Here is a 22214-nt window from a genome sequence, read left to right as displayed (position 1 = left end):
TGTGGAGGATTTTCTTTAATGGGAGGTCGGTAAAGAACTTTGATTTGATGCGCCTGAAAGTATGGCCTGAACTTCCGCGTGCCGAATACAACAAAGCAAGTACGGCTTTTTCCAGGAAGGTGTAATTCTTTTCAGCTGGCGCAAGCGTCTTACTTGTGAAGTAGATCGGTTTCTCTGAGTTGTTCTCCTCTTTGAAGAGAACCGAGCTGATGGCGAAATCGGATACGGCCAGATAAAGCCCCAGAGTCTCTCCGTCTATTGGCTTGGCTAAGACGGGAGGCGTAGTGAGGTACTCTTTGAGAGTAGCGAATGCATGATGGCATTGATCGTTCCACGAAACTGCTTCCGCCTTTTAAGTTGCAAGAACGGTCTACACTTATCCGACTTTGATATGAATCGGTTAAGTGCGGCGACCATGCCCGACAATTTCTGTATTTGCTTCTTTCAGGCGTGGGTCGGGCATGTCTAAGAACGCCGGATCTGGTCCGGATTCGCCGATCCTCACGAGACACTTGATACCCTAAAACTTGCCGGAGGACGCCCAAAAAGGCACTTCTCCGGGTTCGGCCATGCCCGTGACGGGCGAATCCGAGAACGCTTGTTCAAGGGGGTAAGGTGATCACCGGCTTTTCTACTTTTAACGACCATATCGTCAATGTAGACCTCCATGGTGTCGCTTAACATGTCCCCGAACATGTCAAGAATCAGCGTTGGTATCGTTGTTCGGCGCTCTTCAGCCGAAACGGGAGAACGTTGTAGCAATAGATCCTTTGTTCGCGGATGAAAGAGGTCTTCTCTTGATCCTCCTCTCGCGAGCTGGATTTGGTTGTACCCAATCGTGACGCAGCGTCCATGAAGGAGAGAAGCTCATGCCCGCGATGTCCGGGTCGACAAGTCGGTCAATCGCGCGAGGTAGAGGAAACCGCATCTTTGGTGTAGCGATTTACATTCAGAAATCGACGATGCGAATCGGCCGTTTCTTTTGGGTAATCGCGACGATGTTAGCGATCCACTCTAGGTAGTTTACTTTTCTGATAAAACCGACTTGTTTGAGTTTGTCGACCTCGTCGTTAATGGCTTTTTGAAAGCGTAGGGATAGTCGGCGAGGTCGCTGTCGGACTGGCCTAGCATTGGGATTAACATTTAATTTATGGCAGCGACGGGATCTATCCCGGGCACATCGATATACGACCAAGCAAAATCATCTTTATTCATAGATAAGAAGTTTACAAGGTGGGTTCTGATTGTGGGGTCGAGGTTAGCCCCTACATAGACATACTTGGGGTCGTCTTCGGTGCCGAGGTTCACTTTTTCTTCGAGGTGCCACTGGAGGTGCTGGCGGTTACCGCCATGCGAAGTCGCTCTTAGGGGAGGTCTGAACACTCCCCGGGCTGGCATGACGAAAGCAACCGGGGCAAGGCGGCCGCACGGCAACGCGCGGGGGATACTCTCAAGGCGGAAGGCGGGCCCGGCCAGATACCCATTGGTGGTAATAAACGATGGTGTAATATGTGGCGGGCAACACAACTGAGGCGACCGATAGTCGATAGTCGAAATGACGGAGTGTCTGACTTTGGATCGACGCTGGATATCCTTGTTGGTGAAGTGATGACTCGGGGAGCGACTGGGCGTGGCTGCATCTACGGAGCCCCCGCCGCTTTTTTAGTTCGATCGACTTTGGCCACTAAGTCGTGCCATGGTGTAACCGGTAGGTTCATGCATGATGGGGGTCGGCTTTTACTTTACGGGACCCACTTCCCCGACATGATCCGTTTTAGCGGTATCGCCTTCCGGTGATTGCTTCGGGTTCCATCATTCCTCGAGGTCCCGGGAAGCGGAGAACGACCCGATGCAATGTTGTTGACGGTCACATCGCATCCGATGGATCCAACGTCGCCCTAGTATGGCATTGTAGGGCGACTTGGTGTCGAACGAACGAAATCGTGTGTTGCGGTGATCTTATCCTCTAGAGACCCCACCGATCTTTCGAGGATAATGTCACCGATGGGTCGGCTCTGGAGCCATTGAACCCATAAAGGGGGCAATCGGTCTACAAAGGACCGCCGGAGTCGAATAAGATGGAAGGTGCATCTTATTGCATGGTGTGGTAGAATAAGATGTCACAGAACCGCCGGTCGATCGGGGCGCCTTTGATATCCGGTCCGCTAATCTTGACATGGACTACCAAATGTCATTATGAGGAAGGCGGACTTTGCTTAAATCGGCCTCGCGGAAAGTGATATCACCGGGCGTTGCGACTGAATCGATCGGGGCGTGGGCTGCTTGTGAAGTGAAGTGATAGACTTCTTGAGATTTCCACTCGACGCCTTTTCTCTCGGAAGAGGCTAATGAAGTCGTCCGAAGGTAATCATATGGATGGTTCGAGCATTGTCACGATCTGATGAGTGTTGCCTTCGGTCATGACGAGAACGATCGCGGGAGCGTCCTCTGCTGTGAGGACGAGCTTGGATCTCTTTTTGGTGACGGCGAGAGAGATCGACTCACGCATTACGACGAGCCATTAGTTTATGACGCAGGTCGCCATCAGGAATGCTAGTATAATCGCTTTTATATGACCGCCTTCTACAAGATCCCGGAGATAATGTTTGAGCCCCCAAAGATGCATCGGTTTCATGGCATTTCGCTTTGTGAAAAGCGCGAATGGCTTGCCGTGTCGGTCTAGTGGTTGCCTACCGCCCGCCTCGAAGAATGAGGCGCTTAATCTTATCCAAGAGATGCGATCGGGGAACTTGTCGACGGCGAACTCTCTGCCCGTTGTCCGGACGGTGTGAGCTTTTGGTGCAAGCGACTGGCGCTTCTTTCCGCCGGGTACGATCCAAAACCGCTTGCTACTTCCCCTCGGTTCTCGCCTAAGCCGTGGAGCTTCAAAGTTTCTTGCAACTTGATGTATTTGTCCACTGAAAGCCGCATACCGTAGAGTGTCTCTCGCGTTCCTTTAATCAACGACTGAAAGGTCGGTATTACGCATCGACAAGCGTTAGAAAATGACATTAGGGCGAAAGACTCTTTCAAGCCGCTTCCATGCATAGCAGCTCGCCTTGAACCGCCCTAGGAACCCGGATTTAATAGTTTCGGCTTCTCTCAATGACAAACCGAAAGTTGAATCAAGATCCGCCTTTTTCCGTCATTGTGGACGATCGGCCGGCAAAAACGATCGTAAAACCTGCTTTCAAAGGTTCCTCGATGGAGTCCGACTCGCTGAAAAGAACCAATCGAGAGCGCCATCCTTGAGACTGGCTGGAAATAAGCGGCAGTGGAGATGATCAAACTCGAGAGCTGTAAAGTGCCAAGCTTTGAATGTAGCGAGCCACATGTTGACCTGGGCACGTGCTGCCGTCGTACATGGGAAAGCGTGGCTGGATGAAGTCTTGTGGAGAGGGTTTACTGAGGACCTCTGCGCAGAACGGAGACGCGCGATAAGTTTTAAGCATCTTGTGCACAATCTGTGTCGAATCTTTCTTTACGGCGTTCTGATCAATCCGCTGTGATAACTCGTTGATTTGTTGATTAACGTCATTGATGCTATTGTCTGCTCCGTTACCTCCTTGTTGCTGCTGGTAGCCAGCCACTTGAGCTCGTAGAGTGGCGTTTTCCTCCCGGAGTAAGGAAATACTTTCATTCGTAACTCCCAGCTGGTGGGCAAGGTCCTGGACTTGAGCTTCGAGGCTAACCATGCTTCGTGGGCTTGAGAATTTTTGGTTTTGATCTTTGGCTACTGGTTAGTGTGAAGGTTGTTTGGTTTCTCAAGTGATCGAAACCACAGACGGCGCCAATGTAAAGGAGCGTTTTAGTTTTCTCCTGATTACGATGAGAGGAGGACGAGATGGGTTTGGATTTTGATGTGAGCTTAATCCGCCTACGATCTCTCTCGCTTTTTCCTTTTTCTTGGGGAGAGAAGAATCAGTCCGGCGTAGTTCCAAAGAGGGTGGTATTTATAGGATTCTCGGGAGTGGAGATCCTTCGTGACACGGTACCCTTTGTGTACAAAATGTAGGCGTAGATCGTGGAATGAGTGCTTTGGAGTGGTTTTGGTGTAAGTCGGCTCGATTGGGAGTTGGCGCGGTAGTCCCTATTTCCCGGTGGTGGGAAATACAAATAAGATTTTGGCAATGATTACATCCGGGTGGGCTGCTCGCCTCCTCGCAAAGTGTTCAGACTTGAGGTATCTTTGTTCGTACCACCTACTTGTAAGGAGTCGCTCGCAGATCGGTCTTGGAGGTCGATGCGTTGAGGTCGCTTGTGCTTCGTCTGCAATGTTCCTTAGTGGGGATATTGCTCCCCTACACAGCTAATGGACCGAAGCTTTCAAAGTGAGAGGCATATCCGAAATAGAACAGTTTCTCAAAGCAAATATGAAATATAGATCAACAGTGAAACTTTCGGATTTCAATTCTTCTGTCCCAAAGATAATTGAGAACACAATTCCAGAAACTGTATCGGGAGAAGCTTCTGCAACTTCTTCTACTAGTAAGAAAATAAAGACATGATAGATGGATGACGATGGTTGTGAATTCAATAGATTGGTTCTCTTACTTCCTTACTTCTTTTGTCCTAGAACATATTATGCCTCTTATTAGAAAATGGACTTTCCAGTAGTTGTATTAAGAAAAATTGCGAGGGTATGTAAATACCTAATCGCAATCCATATTGTGATCATATGTAACGATGATGTATTTGCGATTATCATGTAACAATGATGTATGTGCGGTTATGAAGCTTCTTTTTGCGTTCCAAAATTTGTATTTGGCGATCTCATAAACTTCTTTGAAGTGGATATAGCAACAATCCGATCTGCACTCTAATTGCTGCTGATGCTTTGATATCATCTCTCATCATATGAGTTACAATTTAATCTCTCTTTATCTTTTCTATTCCGCTTTAGCTTGCCAAGTACGCTAGAAGAATTTGTACCAATCTCTTATATTTTGTATGGAGAAAGGTTTCATATGGTCTTTTCTTTCATAGGGCAGTTTGTTCTAAAAATCGGTATAGGGGGAGCTTAGGCCGTCTAATCGGTCACCAATAAGGTAAGGGTGGAATTCGAGCTAAACAAGCCGAGCTTTACCATGCTCAAGCTCCGCTCGCTAATTACATGAGCTTTAAATTGAGCTCGAGCTTGGCTCATATAGTTAAACGAGCGAGCCTGCCGAGCTTAAACGAAATAAGCCTGCCGAAACTCAGGAGCCCCTCGGTTATTTTACACTATAAATATGCTATTTGAACTAAACGAGCCGAGCTTCATCAAGCTCATTTGTTACACGAGCTTTTATTTGAGGTCAAGTTGGATAGTAAATGAGCGAGCTCGAGCCGAGCTTAAACAAGCCAAGCCCAAGCCGAGCTCCGAGCCCTCGGCTCAAATTCCACCCTTACAATAAGGTGGGCTAGGCGGACTAATCGGCCTTTATGCGCCTAGTCATGTTTTTTTTTTTTTTTAAATGAATAAATGTTGAAAATTAAAAGCCCGTGACCCGTGTAGGCTTAAGATTTGAATAAGTTTAAAAGACTAAAGTCTAATGTAAATTATATGTCACTATAAGAAAGAGTATATTTTTATATGAAGTCAATATTCTTCAACTATTACACATTTTTGTAATTAGTATTTTTGTTTGTGTTTATTTTTTGAGTTATTATAAATGATTTTCTTCATTTCTTGTAATATAGGAATCTATTACTATATATATTAGGAGAGAAATAAAATCGCTTAAATACTTCAAATTCGCCTAGGCATTACCTGTAAGCCCAAGCTGCCAGGTGCTCTCCACCGCCTAGTGTTTTTTAGAACATTGTTCAAAAAAGCTCATTGTTCTTAATTGGGTTCACGATTTTAAAATTTCAAGCCCATTAATCTATAGTCAGCCCATTACTTACGACCATTGTTCTAAAAATCGGTCTAGGCAGCCACCTAGGCGGTCTCTAGGCGCTAGGCGGTGCCCAACCGACTCGCCTAGGCCCAAGTCATTTAAAAAATTGGTGGACCGATTAGGCAGGTCTAGACTGACCGATTAGGCGGCCTCTAGGCAGTCCAGTAATATATATATTTTTTTTGAATAATTAAAAAAAATTAAAGACCCGTGTAGGCTTAAGATTTGAATGAGTTTAAAAGACTAAAGTCTAATGTAAATTGTATGCCACTATAATAATTTATATATTTTTATATAAAGTCAATATTTTTCAACTATTACGCATTTTTGTAATAAATATCTTTGTTTCTATTTATTTTTTGAGTTATGGTAAATGATTTTTTTCATTTCTTGTAGTATAAATATGTATTAATATATATATTATAAAATATATTAGGAAAAAAAACGTCTAGCGACGGCCTAGGCGCTAGGCACTCTCCTACCACCTGACTACCGCCTAGTGTTTTTTTAAAACACTGCTTACGACCATTATGTGTATGCTTTAAACTTGATCTGGACAGGCTAGACTGGATCCAGCATTTTAGGCCCATTAGATCTTGAGCAGGCTTAGGAATTTAAACTAAGCGTAAGCCTGGAACAGTGGGGCTTTTAGCCCAATACCAATTTCTCCATGTGAACGCCCACAGTCCCACTCCCTGGGCGGAGGAAAGATCAAAGATTTGCTCAATCCTTGATCAAAATAAAATTTGTTAGAAATTCAGCTTAGGGCTTTGGAACTTTGTTTCATCATCCCATATGTATCCAGATTCCAGATCACCTATAAGGAGACTAGCTAGGAGAGCGACTGAGCAGGAGAGATTTATTCTTAGAGATAAAAAATTAACCAGAAATGTTGATGCGCCCTATAAATAAATGAAGTTCTCACTACAAAGAATCCAATAGAAGGAACAAGAAAGGTATGGATGCAAAGAAAGAAAAACATATAATAATTGCTTTTGCAGAGACACAAATCTCCTTGAGAGGGCCGTTTGTCCTTAAAAGTTACAGCTTCTCCCGCATTGTTTAAACGTTTAAACAAGCATTTAGGCGGTCAAAACATATAAAATACAGCTTTGTTGTTAGGAAGTCCACCGACCAAAGCACTGTTTTCAGATTCTTAAGCACAGTTATACGTAAAGAAGAGACGGAGAATGAAAGCATAAGATGCATCATGCGTCGTACTCGATGACCATTTTAAGCGCTCGCCAATTCCTTTTGTTATTTAGTTTTTTTTTTAACATATTAAACGAGTTAAGCTTCAGTGTACATGTCTTAGCAAGATTCCTCGAATAAATTCATGACGAATATTTGTGTGAGTAAGACATGTATAAATGTATTGCACAATGAGGAATACGACATCTATAACTTGACAATTTACATCGAGAGTGATTCTGGTCTTCTGGATGGCTCTTAGATAGCTAAACCTAATTTATATCCAACTTAATGAACTTATATTCAATTCCCATCATGTGGCCTTGGCTCAAACTCTGTTGACTGCAAATATGGAAAATGATTTTTTTTTTTCCTTTATACATCAACTGATCGATCAAGCCATAGTAGAAAAGTAGATGCAAATTTTGCTGTTATTGAAACTCTCATTTATGATTCTTTAATGTCATTTTTAGTATTTACCAACAAATAAAAATGAAAATATCATTTTCATGTTGATGAGTCTTTTTCAAACTGTGCTGCTTAATTGAAAAATAAATTACCATTGAAGAATGATTAGAAAATGGTTCCACAAACCCCTTGCACAACAAGCAATTCAATAAAGTCGAAAGTACTAACAAAAACCAAGTTATAAGTTCGAACATTGAAAGGAGGAACAAAAAAAAAAGGTGCACAAAACCTCTTGTGAAGTCATCATCATCAAATTAATTAAAATAATAGGCATAAAGGTGTGTTAGACGACCTCGATATGGTGATGTCTTTATCTTATGTTCATCATCAATCCACCCAATTAAAATCGATGGGGTAACCAAATATAGGAAGGAAGCTAGGTGCATGTATTAATGTATATATTATCACATGTAAACTCCATTATTGATGTAATCAAATATAATCAAATGTTCATATCATGTACAGAACATCTCTATGTTTTTATTTATTTATGATGATGATCACACGCATAGCAGAAAGTCAAATATATAATTATTGATTAACATCAAATTGACAATACACAATTATCTCAAGGGACACACTTACAGCCATAGGAGATGGGAGGATTACTTGAGTTTGCGCATTTCGTGTTACAAAGGCAACAAAGTTCTTAAGAGTAGCCCACTTAGTATGCGGTTTGCAGACGTTATAACTTATAACAGCAACATTTTGACAAAGAATCAAGCCTAAAAGCAATTTAAAAGTTATAAATTTCAAATTGTTAAACTGATTTTGAAACTCAGGAAATTCTTAACAGCTTAAATATCGAAATGGTCGTTCAAGTAATCTATTCAAGTTAAAGCTTTATGCCGACATTGGCGTTTTCAAACATTCAGGTCCCTGAAATTTTCCTTATTTCGAACTTCTATACTGGATTCTACCGTCAGGAAACTCGGACCCATCATCGGGTTGGACACTTGGACCTACAAATTGCTACTTTTCACCTTAAACCAGTCAAACGCTCAAACCACGAGTTTTTGTTTGACCTGTAAGTCTGTAACTACCATACTAAACTACTGAAGTAGTGTACGCACTTTTCTTCTTGGAGCATTAGCCAACATGTTTACAACTATTTAGGTGTAAGCTGTAATTCAAAATTTCAAAATACAGCTTCTCCCTCTGACCGACATCTTTAATGAGCCATGCCGTACTCCATAAAGGCACAAAGTATGCTTCTTATCAGAAACTTCCATCCAGAAAGAGACGTAACTCGTAAGCTAAAAATGCATGCCCCTGCTCTTTTACTCCATAAGTCCATACTCCATAGTCCATGCGTCCAGATCAATTATCAAGAAAATGGTAGAAAGTAGTCAGCATAGATATTTTTAGTGTTATTAAGTTAGGCATAGTGGACCTGCTATGCGATATGCGAATACGTTTAATAGATTAAAATACAAACAAAGTATTTAGCTTCTTCTATTGAATATCGCTTTCGAGTTTCAACCTATGTTAGAAATTGTGAAATTACTGTTTACATTCAAGTTCAGGGAATATTTCTCTAATAAAGGAACCGAAAATTTCTCGAATAAAGGAACCAAAAAATAATATAAGATTTGGTTAAGCCAGATGCCAAGTCTCTAGAGCTGGGATTTCTAGCAAAATTTGGAAAAACTTATCACAAATTGAGACCTTATATATTATATAAGTAGATCGTGGTCTTTTTCCATGAACTATTGCTCATATACACAATACATTTCTGTTAGCTTCTAGTGAACTCATATTTTCAGGGTTAGGCACATCAGATATTATTTCGAAATTGCTGGTTTAAGTGAGAGGTGGCAGTCTGGTACATGTGCAACATTTGTGTAATGACTACTATTTTTTCTATATAGTTAAAATTAATCGAAAATGTAATTAAACATCATATGTCTCACATTTTTTTTATTGTTGTATTAAAATGTTATGTTCTTGTGTAAAATTTATTTATTATAAGTAATAAAAATCAAATACGATTTTGTTTGAATTATATTTGGGCTTATTTGACATGTCAAAATTAGCTCATGGGTTAGGATATGTTCTTGGGTTTTTTTTAGATCCATTAAAAACCCAAATATGGTCATAATATGTTTTTCAAAATTAGGTTTTAATTAAATACGAATTTGAGATCTATTTCTTACTTTCAATTACTTAAAACCCTAAAACAAATTAAATTAGAGAATAAAGAAATAAAATGAGAGAGTGATGAAGAAGTGAATAAAGTAAATCAAGATATATAATTTTCACATTAATTTTTATTTTTGTTATTGTTATTGAAAATATTTATAGGTTGATTAAGAAACAAATGGTTATGTTTTAAATAAATTATAATGTAGATTTACAATACAAGTACCATGATTTCATTGTTTTTTTGTTACAAGTACTTTAACATTAATTGAATTCGAATTTTCTTAAATCATTAATTTAGAATTACGTTTTCTATTGATGTCGTTGTTGGAATTTAGTGATTCTAGGCTAGTTGAATAAATATTTCTGAGACAGTCAAAATTCATATCTCGTTTGTACTGTTTGGACATTTTTTCGATTTTATAATAATTTGTAAAGTTTCTGTTTTGCATGAATTATGTAGTCTTCGTTAGTCATGATTAAATTCTGAAAATTTTAGGGTCTATTCAAATTACTCAGTATTATGTTCCAATTTAATTTCATAATTTTTTTAAAATTTGTAGGCTCACTGAATAAAATTGTTCCCATGTTAAATACGTAGGTGGCACATATCATCTATACAAATTAATTGTGTGGTCAAAGTGTACGTGTCTAGTAAATGAATATGAGTTGATTTGTATATATTATGGGACAATATCTAATGTAAAGAATTATAATATTATAATATTTTAAGTCGGCATGAAATTAATAGACACTAACATTGATTTTATAATTGAATGTTTTTGCTTATTATTTGATTTTGAAATATTGTAAGATAATTTCGTTTGGTGTAAATATTAATTATTAATTAGTTACCGTATGAGGGATTGTGTTTAGGGTTAATGAGTACTGTCCCCCACTAGATGAGCTAATTAGGATCACCCCAACCCCACTACATATGGGAAATTTTCCCCATTTAGTGGAGGAGAAATCCCCCTCCTAGTTTAACCCTTCCAAAAAATACATCATAAAAAAATGACCACCTAAGAAAGGAACTAGTGAGGGTTGAAAGAGGAGGGTAAATTCCTAATTTGACCCATTTAGTGGAGGAGAAATCCTAATTGGCTCATCTAGTTTAACCCTTGTGTTTATTTATGTGAAAAATATATCATACATGTGAATGACCACCTAAGAAAGAAACTATGGTGATTGTGTTGAAACTTGAAAGTTGGTGTTAGTGTAGGTGGTATTCCTATAATATACGGGGAATGACCACGTTTTATGCATTGGATTGCAGTGTCATAAATATATGTTTCATTATGAGTGAAGAGTTTGACTATGTGATATGAAGACTTTTATTAGTGATGTTTAACCCTGTTATGTAGGAGGGTATGACCTATTAACTCTTTATGTAGGAATGACGTCCTACACTATACTTGCATGGTTAACTTAAAGGTAATTCATGCATAAGTGCTACGTAATTAAAATGTAAGAAATTGCTTGGAAGAAATTTGTTGTTGTTTTTGAGAAACTAAAACTACTTGTTTTATGAGTTGTAATTACTTTTATTAAAACAAGTTGTTGTTAGGGTATGCTTTGAGTTTGTTTTTGTTTTGTCTATCCACACCAGTAAATTCAATTTGTTGATCTTGTTAGCAATTCGGAATACGTGAATTATTTGTTACGGGAATAATTCGAATTTTATTCGTTTACATGTTAAAAAAAATCGATTAACAATTCGGTCAAAAATTCGCAATAAGTTAATAATATGTAGTATGTTTTATACGAGTATTAAGCATTTGAAATAAAAATTTGGATTTCAAAAATTCGGTACACTTAAAGATAAAATTATAATATATATTTGTTAATATAATTAAAATGTTCCACTAGTTTCACTCTAACTATATATTATAATGTTCTACTTATAATTTTACTTATAACTATATATTATAATTATAGTAAAATGTTCTACCTTATAACTATATATTACAAATATATAATTAGAGTAAAATATTTTATTTTTTACAATGTTCTACTAATTTTACTATAGTATAATTATAATATATATTTGTCAATATTTATCTCTTTTATATATTTACATCTTTTTTAGAATGTAGATTTATAAATTGTATAGAAAAATAATAATTATAAACGGTCTATGTTAGTTTACTCAATCATTTGATTTGCAAAAAGGAAAAAAGAAAGCCCTTCATAGATATACAAAAACTTTTAAGTCATGGTCAGTCCCATGTCTCTTTTCCCGTCTATTTTTAGTTTCATATTTATGTTTATTCATACATTCTTACAAGAATTTGGTTTTCAAATTATTTTTATATGAAGTACTTTTTAAATGAAATTTTGAATAATTCGGTACTTCGTGTGTTTATACGTTTATAGTGAAAAAAAAACATGAATTATTCCGAATTATTGAAAGGTTTAGAAGTATTAAATATTTAGGCTTCCGAAAATTTTATTCGTGAATTATATGTGAATTATTCGGAGTATTACTAACAAGGTTGCTGACTCACGTTTGTTTTTGTACTGCTAACAAAGATACATTATTGGGAGCGTAGTTGGTGGAGAGAGAAGTGATGAAACTTTGGATTTAAACGTGTTAAGTTTTAGAATCATATTTGTTTTTAGTTTCCATATTAATATCTTTGGAAAGTTGTAAAATTTGGAGTATTAATTTATATTCGTGGAAATAATATTATGGACTATTTGGATAATGGAAATGGAGCGTTTTATGAATATTTATTGGTAGTTTTAAATATTTTGATTCTATTTAGCTAAACGTAGACATGGATGTGTCGTTTCCAGTTCACACTCTATGTCTCGAGTGATTAGAGACTAGTTGAAAATGCACATTTTTCGATTGAATATCAGATTGCTCAAAATTTGGAGCGTGACAATTTGCGTCTATTATTCAACGTTGACGTGGTAATAGTGCACCTCACAAATGACGAAATGAGATGAAATAATTCATGGAAAATCTTAAAATAAAAGAAAGGAATATTATTACAGTAAAACAAAGTAAAATATCTAATAGTAGAAAGAACTTTTTTAGTATATAAGTACAACATATGTCAGCATATTGCCAAAATCGCACTCAATGAAAAAGAAGTCTACTTCTGCCAAAGTTAGCCTAGTGACACCAATAGAAAAGCATTTGTCATCTCTTTGAATGCTCATCCACACATCCCATCCAACCAATTTGCAAATAATCAATCTTTTTCTCTTTCTCTCTTTGTTCAACTTGAAATCATGGTTTCTGTTGCAGAGAACATAACAGAAGCAAGATGTAACAGAAGATCTAGGAACAACAGCGTCATTTCACCTTCACCACCAAGTCCACAAATGCCACCACTTCTTCAATCAACACGATGTAAACCAACCATTTCATCACTCTTTTTATCAACTTTTACAAACAACAATAATAACACGGGCACTAATGAATCTTCATCTTCAAGTTTAAAGACTAACAAAAAAATGAACTTTACTTCTTCAAAGTTTAGAGGACTTGGGTGTACTTCATCTTCTGCTCAAGTTTCTGGGCCTGGGGATGTTATTAGGACTTCTGCTGATTGGCAAGCTAAGAAAGTAAGAAAAAAGAAACAAAGGAATTCACACAAGAAGAAAAACGATAATCAGCAAGTAAATGCTGGAAATTTGAACAACCCAACTTCTGTTGTTGTTGTTCCTGATGTTTGGTGTGCTCCTGGGATTGGTTTTTCTACTGATGCTGCTGCTGCTGCTTCTGTTGATTGTGTCGTGTCGAGAAGACCAGTGCAGGGAAGGGGTAGGAATGATGGTGGAGAGAGAATGAATCATAGGGAGGTAGTTTTCAAGAACTCCATTTTCTATAGAAGTTTTGTATAATTTGGGTAGTATTATATTGATATTTTGCTTGTTTGAGTGTGGGGACACAATGAGAATTATGTTTCTTGTTTAGTTGATTGGTGATTGACTGATTGCTATTGAAACGAACTTATTATAGGGTGGCCGGTGGGATATTTTATAGAGTTTTAGTTCATCTTAACTTTCATTTTTAATGTGAGAAGTTTGAGTCCTACGAAAACACGTCTCTGTTCCATAGTTTTAGGAGTTGAAACTCGTCATTTTTATTTTTTGTGAGAAGTGAACAGTTACTCTTGATTTCAGTCCCATAAAACACTAGATTGCTGATTTATCTGCTTTGGTTCCTCATTCTTTGTTTCGTTGGGGAAGGTGCTTCTTTTGTTTACTCTTCTGTTCTTTTCATGGATCTTGGTGTTGGGCGTTTATTAGTAGTTTTAAGGAGTGATTTAATATCATTTTGAAAATGCCTTTTTTGGTGGTCTATGTGTCTGTTATGCCATTTGTTACTTTCTTTGTATTTCTAAGCGAGCAACAAGATCTTGATACATGTTTGTTATGTACCTTGTTTTGTTTTCGGACTAACTTTAGTCCTGATGGTCTTGACAGCGTTCTTGTGCTGCAAGGCGAACTGCTAACGTTGAGCACGTGTCTATCCTTGATTCCCCTGAGTTTGGGACATCACGATTTGGGTCTGATGTATTTCGTGCTAGTCATCATCGTTGCCGGCACCATTCTCCTGGACGATTAGCAGAGGTGTGTAGATTCTTTTGACATTACTCTTCCTACTATTGAAATTATTTGGAAGGCATTGTTTGTACAAGATGTCTTCATTGTAATGCTATGTGGATTTTGCCATTTTATTTATTGTGTTATCTTTATTTTGAATCGTCTGTAAGTTCAATTTAGGATCAGCATTTGAAATGTGTTTTGTGGTTGAGGATTAAGTTGGCTATAATAATAGGATAATGGAAATTCCCTCTCGAATGGGAATTGTAAGTTTTATGAGAATGTGGGTAGGATTGCAGGAGATCGAGCCAAGAACTCCTGATTGCAGCATTGGTTTTGACTGAGCAATATTCAAAAGCTTACTACAGTCCTGATTGCTTTGGTTGTGACCAATACTCAGAAACTTACTACACATCAATGCACAATTGCACATTGGTCAATAAGTCCTCAACAACTTTGTGCATAGAAATCAGCTTTGGTAACTGTTGACATGTTTCAAGTTTCAACTAGAGTTATAGCTAATAGCCGCTTTGATGTATTTGTACCCAACATGATCGAAACAAAGCTACCAGTTTCGAAAAAATAATTGCTCCTAGGCTTCCAGGAGTCTTTGACTCTTACATACAAGATGTGCGAACATATATATATTGTCATATCTATTCATTTCTAATTTATCCTCTTCCCATTGTGACCCTAAAAGGCTAACAATCAGAAGCACGGCTTTTTGTTCATTTGAAAGAATAAATTGACGGACCTGAAAGTGAGGTGTCTTTGTCACATGACATTTCCCACTCAACGTTGATCTCATCTAGTATGTTAACCACTTGGCCTAGACATGTCAGCATTCTTCAGTCTGAGATCTACAGTGCGCCACCAAGACCGCAGAATAAGAATTGTGTTTATGGTATAGTTGCAGAAATATTATGAGAGTAATTGTTAAGCTATTCACCTCTCTAGAAGACACAATTTCTTTCTCTTCGGGACCGAAGAAGTATTTTGGCCTTTAGTATGGTGGTATTTATGCAAATCATTTGAGTTTCTCTTATAATTTATCAATCATAACAGTAATGAAAAAGAAAGATGCTCAGCAACATGAATCCAATTAGAGTGTCACTAATATGGTTGTGTGGTTTATTCATGTTGAATGTAGATCATGCTGTTCCAAAGTGGCCTAATGTCAGGAGGAAGATCAGATAGACATGATAGATACAGGGATTGGCGTCTTGATGTTGATCATATGTCGTATGAGGTGTGTAGTATACCACTCACTTGAAACTGAACCTTTTGTCCTTGTTTGTAAAAGGATTCGTAGTCTGCCTAAACTAGTCAGTAGTGATATTAAATGGACTTATTTTTTTAATACTGCTTTTCTTATTATGTGGTGGTGCAAACAGGAATTGCTTGAACTGGGTGATAGAATTGGTTATGTAAGCACTGGGTTGAGGGAAGATGAGATATTGCGCTGCCTCAGGAAAACAAAGCACGCGATTTTAGATGCTCTTTAACACCGCGTTTCGACGGAGGTGGAGGGAAATGTAGCATTTGTCAAGTGGGTTAAAAAATTCATTAATACTGTTCTGATTCTTTTTGCTTTGTAGTTCATTCAATCTTTTTCATTTGCTGCTTGCCCATTGAACATAGAAGTTTCTAATATCTTTTTGTGCAGGAGGAATATGAAACAGGTGATGAACTTGGCAAGCTGGAGTGTGGACATAGCTACCACATGGGTTGCATAAAAAGTGGCTTCTTCAAAAGAACTCTTGCCCTGTCTGCAAGGTAGCGGCAGCTTCCCAACAATGACGACTGGAGGAGGATTCATCAGTTCTTTTCACCTTAATGGATTTATATCAACCATTCAAATCCCTACATTATTTGTTTATAGATTTGCACTCTAAAAAGAAAGCATGCATTGATTCTTTTATAGATCCATTATACACATGCTTTATAGAAATCAGTAGTTTCAGTTGTCTTTCCTTTTTCTCCGGATCAGCGTGGATGGAAAGTTTGAAGGGATGGAATTCTCCACCATCCCAGTGTAGCCATGTTTCATTCAATTTGTTGGCCCTGGCATTCCTAGTATGTGCACTCTTTACAGTTCGGTTGAAAGCTGAATGCTGAAGTCACAGTTTTGATTCCAAGTCTCCTAAAGTGCCTGTTTCAAACGTGCTGTTCGAACCCTAGACAACTCACAGTTTTTGTGATGCTCTATTGGTTATGGAGGATCATTCGTTTGGTAGGATCTTTGAAAATGCTCAGTTTAAAGCCACAGGTCTTAATGCTTAAACTGTTCATCTTGATAGTTCTAATAGTGTCTAGGACGAGGGCTTATCTCGTCTGAATTATATATCTTCTTATAGATCTGATAGTTGTACACTACTACCCTGAGTCTAGGTTTTATTTCATCATGGCTCTGAACAATTATGGTCAAGTAAGTTTTTTAACTTTTGGGGCTATTTCTCTGCCCAAGCGGCCAGGTGCAGAGTTGAATGCTGATTTTTATCAGAGAATTAGTTAACGAGCATATCACAAATAGCTTTGTATAATATTAACGCTGGCGAGTAAAACCAAAAGAAACAAATGCAAAAAGGGATTAACTTTGTATCACTGGTAAAATGGTCCATTCTTAGTATGGATAATGGACTGAAGTGTTGAATACGCATGATCCAACAGTGTGGGATAAAAAATCCGGTCGGTAGGACAATCTGGCGTCGTACATTGGTACAATGGTGCCCCACTTGTAAGTCCCTCGTTGAAAATCTGTCACATTGCATTATTAGGTGTGGTTGCAAATTTGCAATCAACTAATAACTCTTAGCCCTGGAGCATCTCTAGGAGAGACACTATTCTAGCGCACCGAACATCAAATTTTTAATAATTTAGTGTTTTTTCATTTCTAAGAGAGACACTTTTTGATAAACACACAAAAAAAAATACTAAATCAGCTAAAATTTAGTGTTTGCTTTGGTACTGTATTAAATTTCTCTCGTAGTTTTGGCTAAACCGTGCGGTGTTTCGAACATCGTATGAACACCGTATGGGCTTGGGCTAGACTGTGGGTTTCTATGGCGCGGTATTTCGAAAACTGCCTAGTTTATCCAAAACCGCGTGCGTGATATGAATAAAAATAATATCGGAATTAGGAACTGAACTTGAATACATCTCATATTACATAAAATTTATTTAGCTCTCTTCTTAACGTCCCTTACCACTCGATGACTGTCCTATTTCCATTTGGATGTTCCGAAGCTGCTTCTCTAAGTTCCTAACATGAGAACCAAGACTTTCTCTGTCTGCACGAAGGTTAACTACTTCAGTCTGAAGTTTCTCATATGCCTGATATTGTTGCTTATACATCTGCTGAATATCCTCATACGCTTTTCGAGTCTCCTCATACGCATGTTGGGATTGCCAATATGTTTGAGAATATGCCTCATCTCTTTCTTGGTCGTAATGATACAAGACAGTCCTCATCCCATCAACACATACGAACATTGTTCTCATATCTTTCCTGATAAACATCCTGAAAATCCAAGAAAATACAGTGTGAGTACATATCATATATATAATGAAGAACTAAACTCACTATGGTATACTGATTTATGTTGCACGAACACGGACACTGACGTGGACGCGGACACAGACACGTCGACTCGGTTATATCTCAAAAAGGTAGGACGCGGACGCGGCAAAGGACGCAGAAATTAATTAATATTTATAATTTTATTTTATATAAATTGAACATTAAAAACTAAATTAAATGTATCAACATTCATAAATTCAAAACTATTAAAGATAAATAGCCACAAAACTAAGTTTAATATTTCCTAATCAAACTTTAAAAACATGTCATAAGTCTTAACAAAACAAAAAATGAAAAAATTGAGTTTTTTAATATTATATTTATTTATTTTTTATTTTTTTGGGTCAAAATCCGTGTCCTGACCATGTTGGATCGCGTCGACCCGCTGGCCCCGCTTAGTTGATCTAGCGTTTTGACCTTGTTGACGCGCGTGTCCATGCCACGCGTTAAGATCCAATGTGTGTCCGGACGGACCGCGACTTCATTAGTAGGTGCGTCCGTGTTTTAGAGATACTGATCAATCTGCGGCTCTAACTCATGAAAACGAGCATCAGGCACCTCAGGAATGGAAAGGTAAGTAGCCTCCCTATCAGGTCCACACACGGCAAACATCATCGGATTAGTGGCAGACACAGGAGCTGGATGATATGCATTCACAGGTTGTGGGTTGTAAACAAACTATGGCGGATGAGGAATATGTAGCTCACGTCTCATCCCTTCTAGGCCCACAAACTCGAAGTTGCTAACCCGACCAACAGAGGGCAACAACGGACCCATAGAGACACAGTTCTACCATCTATAATACTGATCAGCAGTCTGCTCAACAACAAAAGAAGACGCATCTGGCCAAGGACCACCACTGGCATGAGCTTCATGAACTTGAGTTTTACTCCACGACTTATATTCACTAACATCTGGTATGGGAGCACATGGAACTCCATAATGTCCAGTCAACTGTCTCCAACATCTGTCGCCACAAGATTAAACCTTACGATCCGCGTCGCGGCAAAACCACTCTGTGACGTGACAAAACACAAGCATGCCGCACATCTGGATCGACAAAGGCAATAGACAAACGCCAAGGTCTCCACTCAATAGATGACAATGATCTAATATCAATCTGAGCACAAGCCATACACACATTATTTCTAATATGCCCCCTGTTACGAGTTAAGTGAGACCCTAACCAACTTGCAAATTTAGGGCAAGTATCAGTAATCATGTCTATGTTAAGACGAAGACATCTGAAGTACTCGTAAAACCAAATCTCTAAAAGTCCTATGAATCTTGCATTCTGAGAACTTTTACTTCTAAATGTCTGTGAAGATTTATCTAACGCCGCTATCATTGTGGCATAAATTGAGCTACCAAGGTCATAATCTCTCATATTATACAAATCAGAAACATAAGCATAATATCCAAGTCATACAGTAGAATGACCATTTGGAAACATAACATGCCCAATATAAAACATAAAAAAGCCCTAACATACACATCAACACCCTCACTACCAGGTAGAACAGTCAAAGCTAACTCTGCTCGTGTATTAGGATCCAAGAGAGGTTCCATATATGCAGTCTTAATATGAGATAGCTTAATACTAGAAGAATCATAAGCATCCGCATCCAAGAGAGGAAAAATCATAATCATACTAGCAATGTTCTCATAATTTGTATTAAAAGGTATCGGTTGGCCTATACTGATATTGAACCCAAAAATCATGGTGAAGTCTAGTGGTGTGAACCCCAACTCCGCACAAGGAAAATGAAATGTATGAGTTGTATTCCACCATCTTTCTACTAAAGCAATGACCACTACCCAATCAGCCTTCTTATAATCTACATCAACCAAAAGACCCACTAGACTATCTCTAATATGTACAAACTCATAAAAACCTTCCACCACTCTCTAACACCAAGTAAAGCCGATCTAACTCAATACTCAATAACTTGCTGATATTATGAAAAAATAATAATGCATATAAGATAAATAAATAATTAATTGATTCAAAACTAATTAATACATAATATTCAAAATATATATTTAATCAAAACTAATTAATTACCTGAGAATTAGCCACTACACTCGACACGTGTTTTGTATCATGTGTAGAAGACAACTTGCATATCAAGTATTTCATCGAGATTAAATTGCCAATCGAAGTTGTTCATTTGATACTCAAGTACATAGGGATGTCTATCAGTCAGCATGACATCCTCAGCTTCTTCTCCCCCACCGTCTTCTACTTCCTCGACTTCTTCTACCTCTACATCATCGCCAATGTCATTTGTGTACTGCCAATACTTATCATCATCACGGTCGAAAGGTTGAAAAGGATCTATATAAAATTTCAAGAGTTTAGGTAGGTTTTTGTTTTTTTTTTAATAAGGAGATGGCTTATCAATTGAGAGAAAAGTTAAAAATGAATGAACCGCGTGGTTTTGATCATGTATATAAAGACATGGCACGTGGTGTTTCAAACACCATGTGGTTTCTGGAAAATTGTGTGGGCTTGGGCTTATGTAGTGGACTTCTGTGGCGGGGTTTTGCAAAAGCTGCGTGGACTATATGGCGCGGTGTATCCAAAATCGCGTTATTTGATGTCAATTTTTTAATATCACTCCTGAAGTTGGTTGGTGTAAGTTTGGTTTGGTATTTGGTTTGGTATCACTCCTAAAGATGCTCTTAACCTTAGCCTTAGCCTCTTAAATCTTAACATTTTTTTTTTATGATATAAGTTTGAACATTCTTCTTTAATGTGCTAATGTTCACAGATCAATGTATTCTGTTTTTTTGGTAACTGATCAATGTATTCGAATAATAGAGAGAAAATAATGTTATTCTACCGGAATGTAATGAATCAGTTGGAAGCTTTAAAGCGGAATACGAAAAACACAAAATTGGGCCCAAAACCACAAATAGGATGGCCCAATGCCATTTTCTAGAATACAAAAATTGGAAGGCCTCTTATATTGTTTAAATGGCCCAATACACCAGACTGTGGCCCTATAGAATCTAACCCAACTAAAACAGTGGTTCAAGGATAAAGCCTAATAATAATTTCGCCATAAGTTCACCTTGATTTTTAATTTCGCCATAAGTCCAAAACCGGACTAACTGTCATTGTTTTTTATTTGTAATTTCAGCTCAAGGACAAACCAAGCTGACGTCATCATATGTGAAAATTTAAATTTACATAGTTTTCTTTTCATATATAAATTTAAAATTTGCATATATATGTTGTAAGTACCTTTTGTTCTCTCCTTGAAATGTAACTACAGCAGACGTGTCCAGGTCGTACCTTCACAGCTCGTATATCCCTAGGTCGTGCTACACCACTAGGACGTCACAACGATCTAAACTCAAGTCGTCCCAAATATCAGATACAACCATACATGGAAACAAATGATTTACCGTGATCCTAAAGCTCAGTCAACATACCATTGAAGGAGACATTTACTTTGTAATAGCAGAAGTAATGACGGATCATCAAGATAACACAAAATATGGATTTACACTTGATAACGGCCTGGAGCAAATAAGGAAGGTCAGCTCAAACATCTATAAATAGAAAGAGATGAATTACGTAAGGCTTGATTCAAGTTCACCCAAGAAACTTGATATGTAGGCAACTTTTATCCTAAGAAAGAGTGCAGCCATTCCCTACCAACCTCAACATCAGGTCGTAGATAGAAATCCACACCTCTACATTGGCATCGTCTGCTGGTTCCTTTCCTTGAGAAAAACACTTACACTATTTTCTCAAGCCCACGAAACTGGTTAAAAAAAAACCACCATGGAAGAACAACTAAAAGCTCTCATAGATCAAGTAAAGTTTCTACAGGAATCCTTTACCATGCTCCAGCAAGAGAACCAAGCTATGTGCGAGCAAACCACCTCCAACACCAACAACCTGGCTCCAGACGCAATTGAAAGCAACACAGTCATAGCCATCACTATAATCACCAATCAACTACTAGAGGACTTTTCCCAGCGGTTGGAGAAGTCAAGCGAAAAAGCCAACAAAGCCCAGATCGTACAGAAGATGCTCCAGTCATACAAAGCGTCACCATTCACCACAGAAGTCAGGGACAAATAGCCTCCCATTGATTTTAGCCAGCCAAAGTTCCCATTGTATGACGGTAGCTCATGTCCAGGCCAGCATATAGCTCGTTTCAACCAAATCCTGGCGCTATACAGCACTCCAGACTTTGACTACCTAAAATGCAAACTCTTTCCAACCAGCTTGAAGGATGAAACATTAGATTGGTTCTACACGCTAACTTCTTATTCAATCCACAACTTCAAAGATGCCGCCAAGACATTCAGAGCAAAGTTCGGTCCACCTACTATTCGTGCTTTATTAAGACGTTTCAAAAAGGAACTGC

The 22214-nt window shown here is 38.2% G+C and overlaps 1 pseudogene across 1 annotated transcript; it reads left to right on the top strand.

Moving 5' to 3' along the window:
* Positions 1 to 12648: 12648 nt before the first annotated feature.
* On the top strand, positions 12649 to 16776 carry LOC147479345 (uncharacterized; annotated as a pseudogene). Its single transcript, XR_015206227.1, has 5 exons — positions 12649 to 13499; positions 14127 to 14273; positions 15397 to 15495; positions 15641 to 15795; positions 15913 to 16776. The product of XR_015206227.1 is annotated as an uncharacterized LOC147479345 (transcript).
* The last annotated feature ends 5438 nt before the right edge of the window (positions 16777 to 22214 follow it).

This window comes from Coptis chinensis, chromosome 8 (genome assembly GCF_015680905.1).
Source record: "Coptis chinensis isolate HL-2020 chromosome 8, ASM1568090v1, whole genome shotgun sequence".
Taxonomy (NCBI): domain Eukaryota; kingdom Viridiplantae; phylum Streptophyta; class Magnoliopsida; order Ranunculales; family Ranunculaceae; genus Coptis; species Coptis chinensis.
The sequence above is the reverse complement of the archived record's forward strand: the minus strand, read 5'-3'. Positions and strand labels throughout refer to the sequence as shown.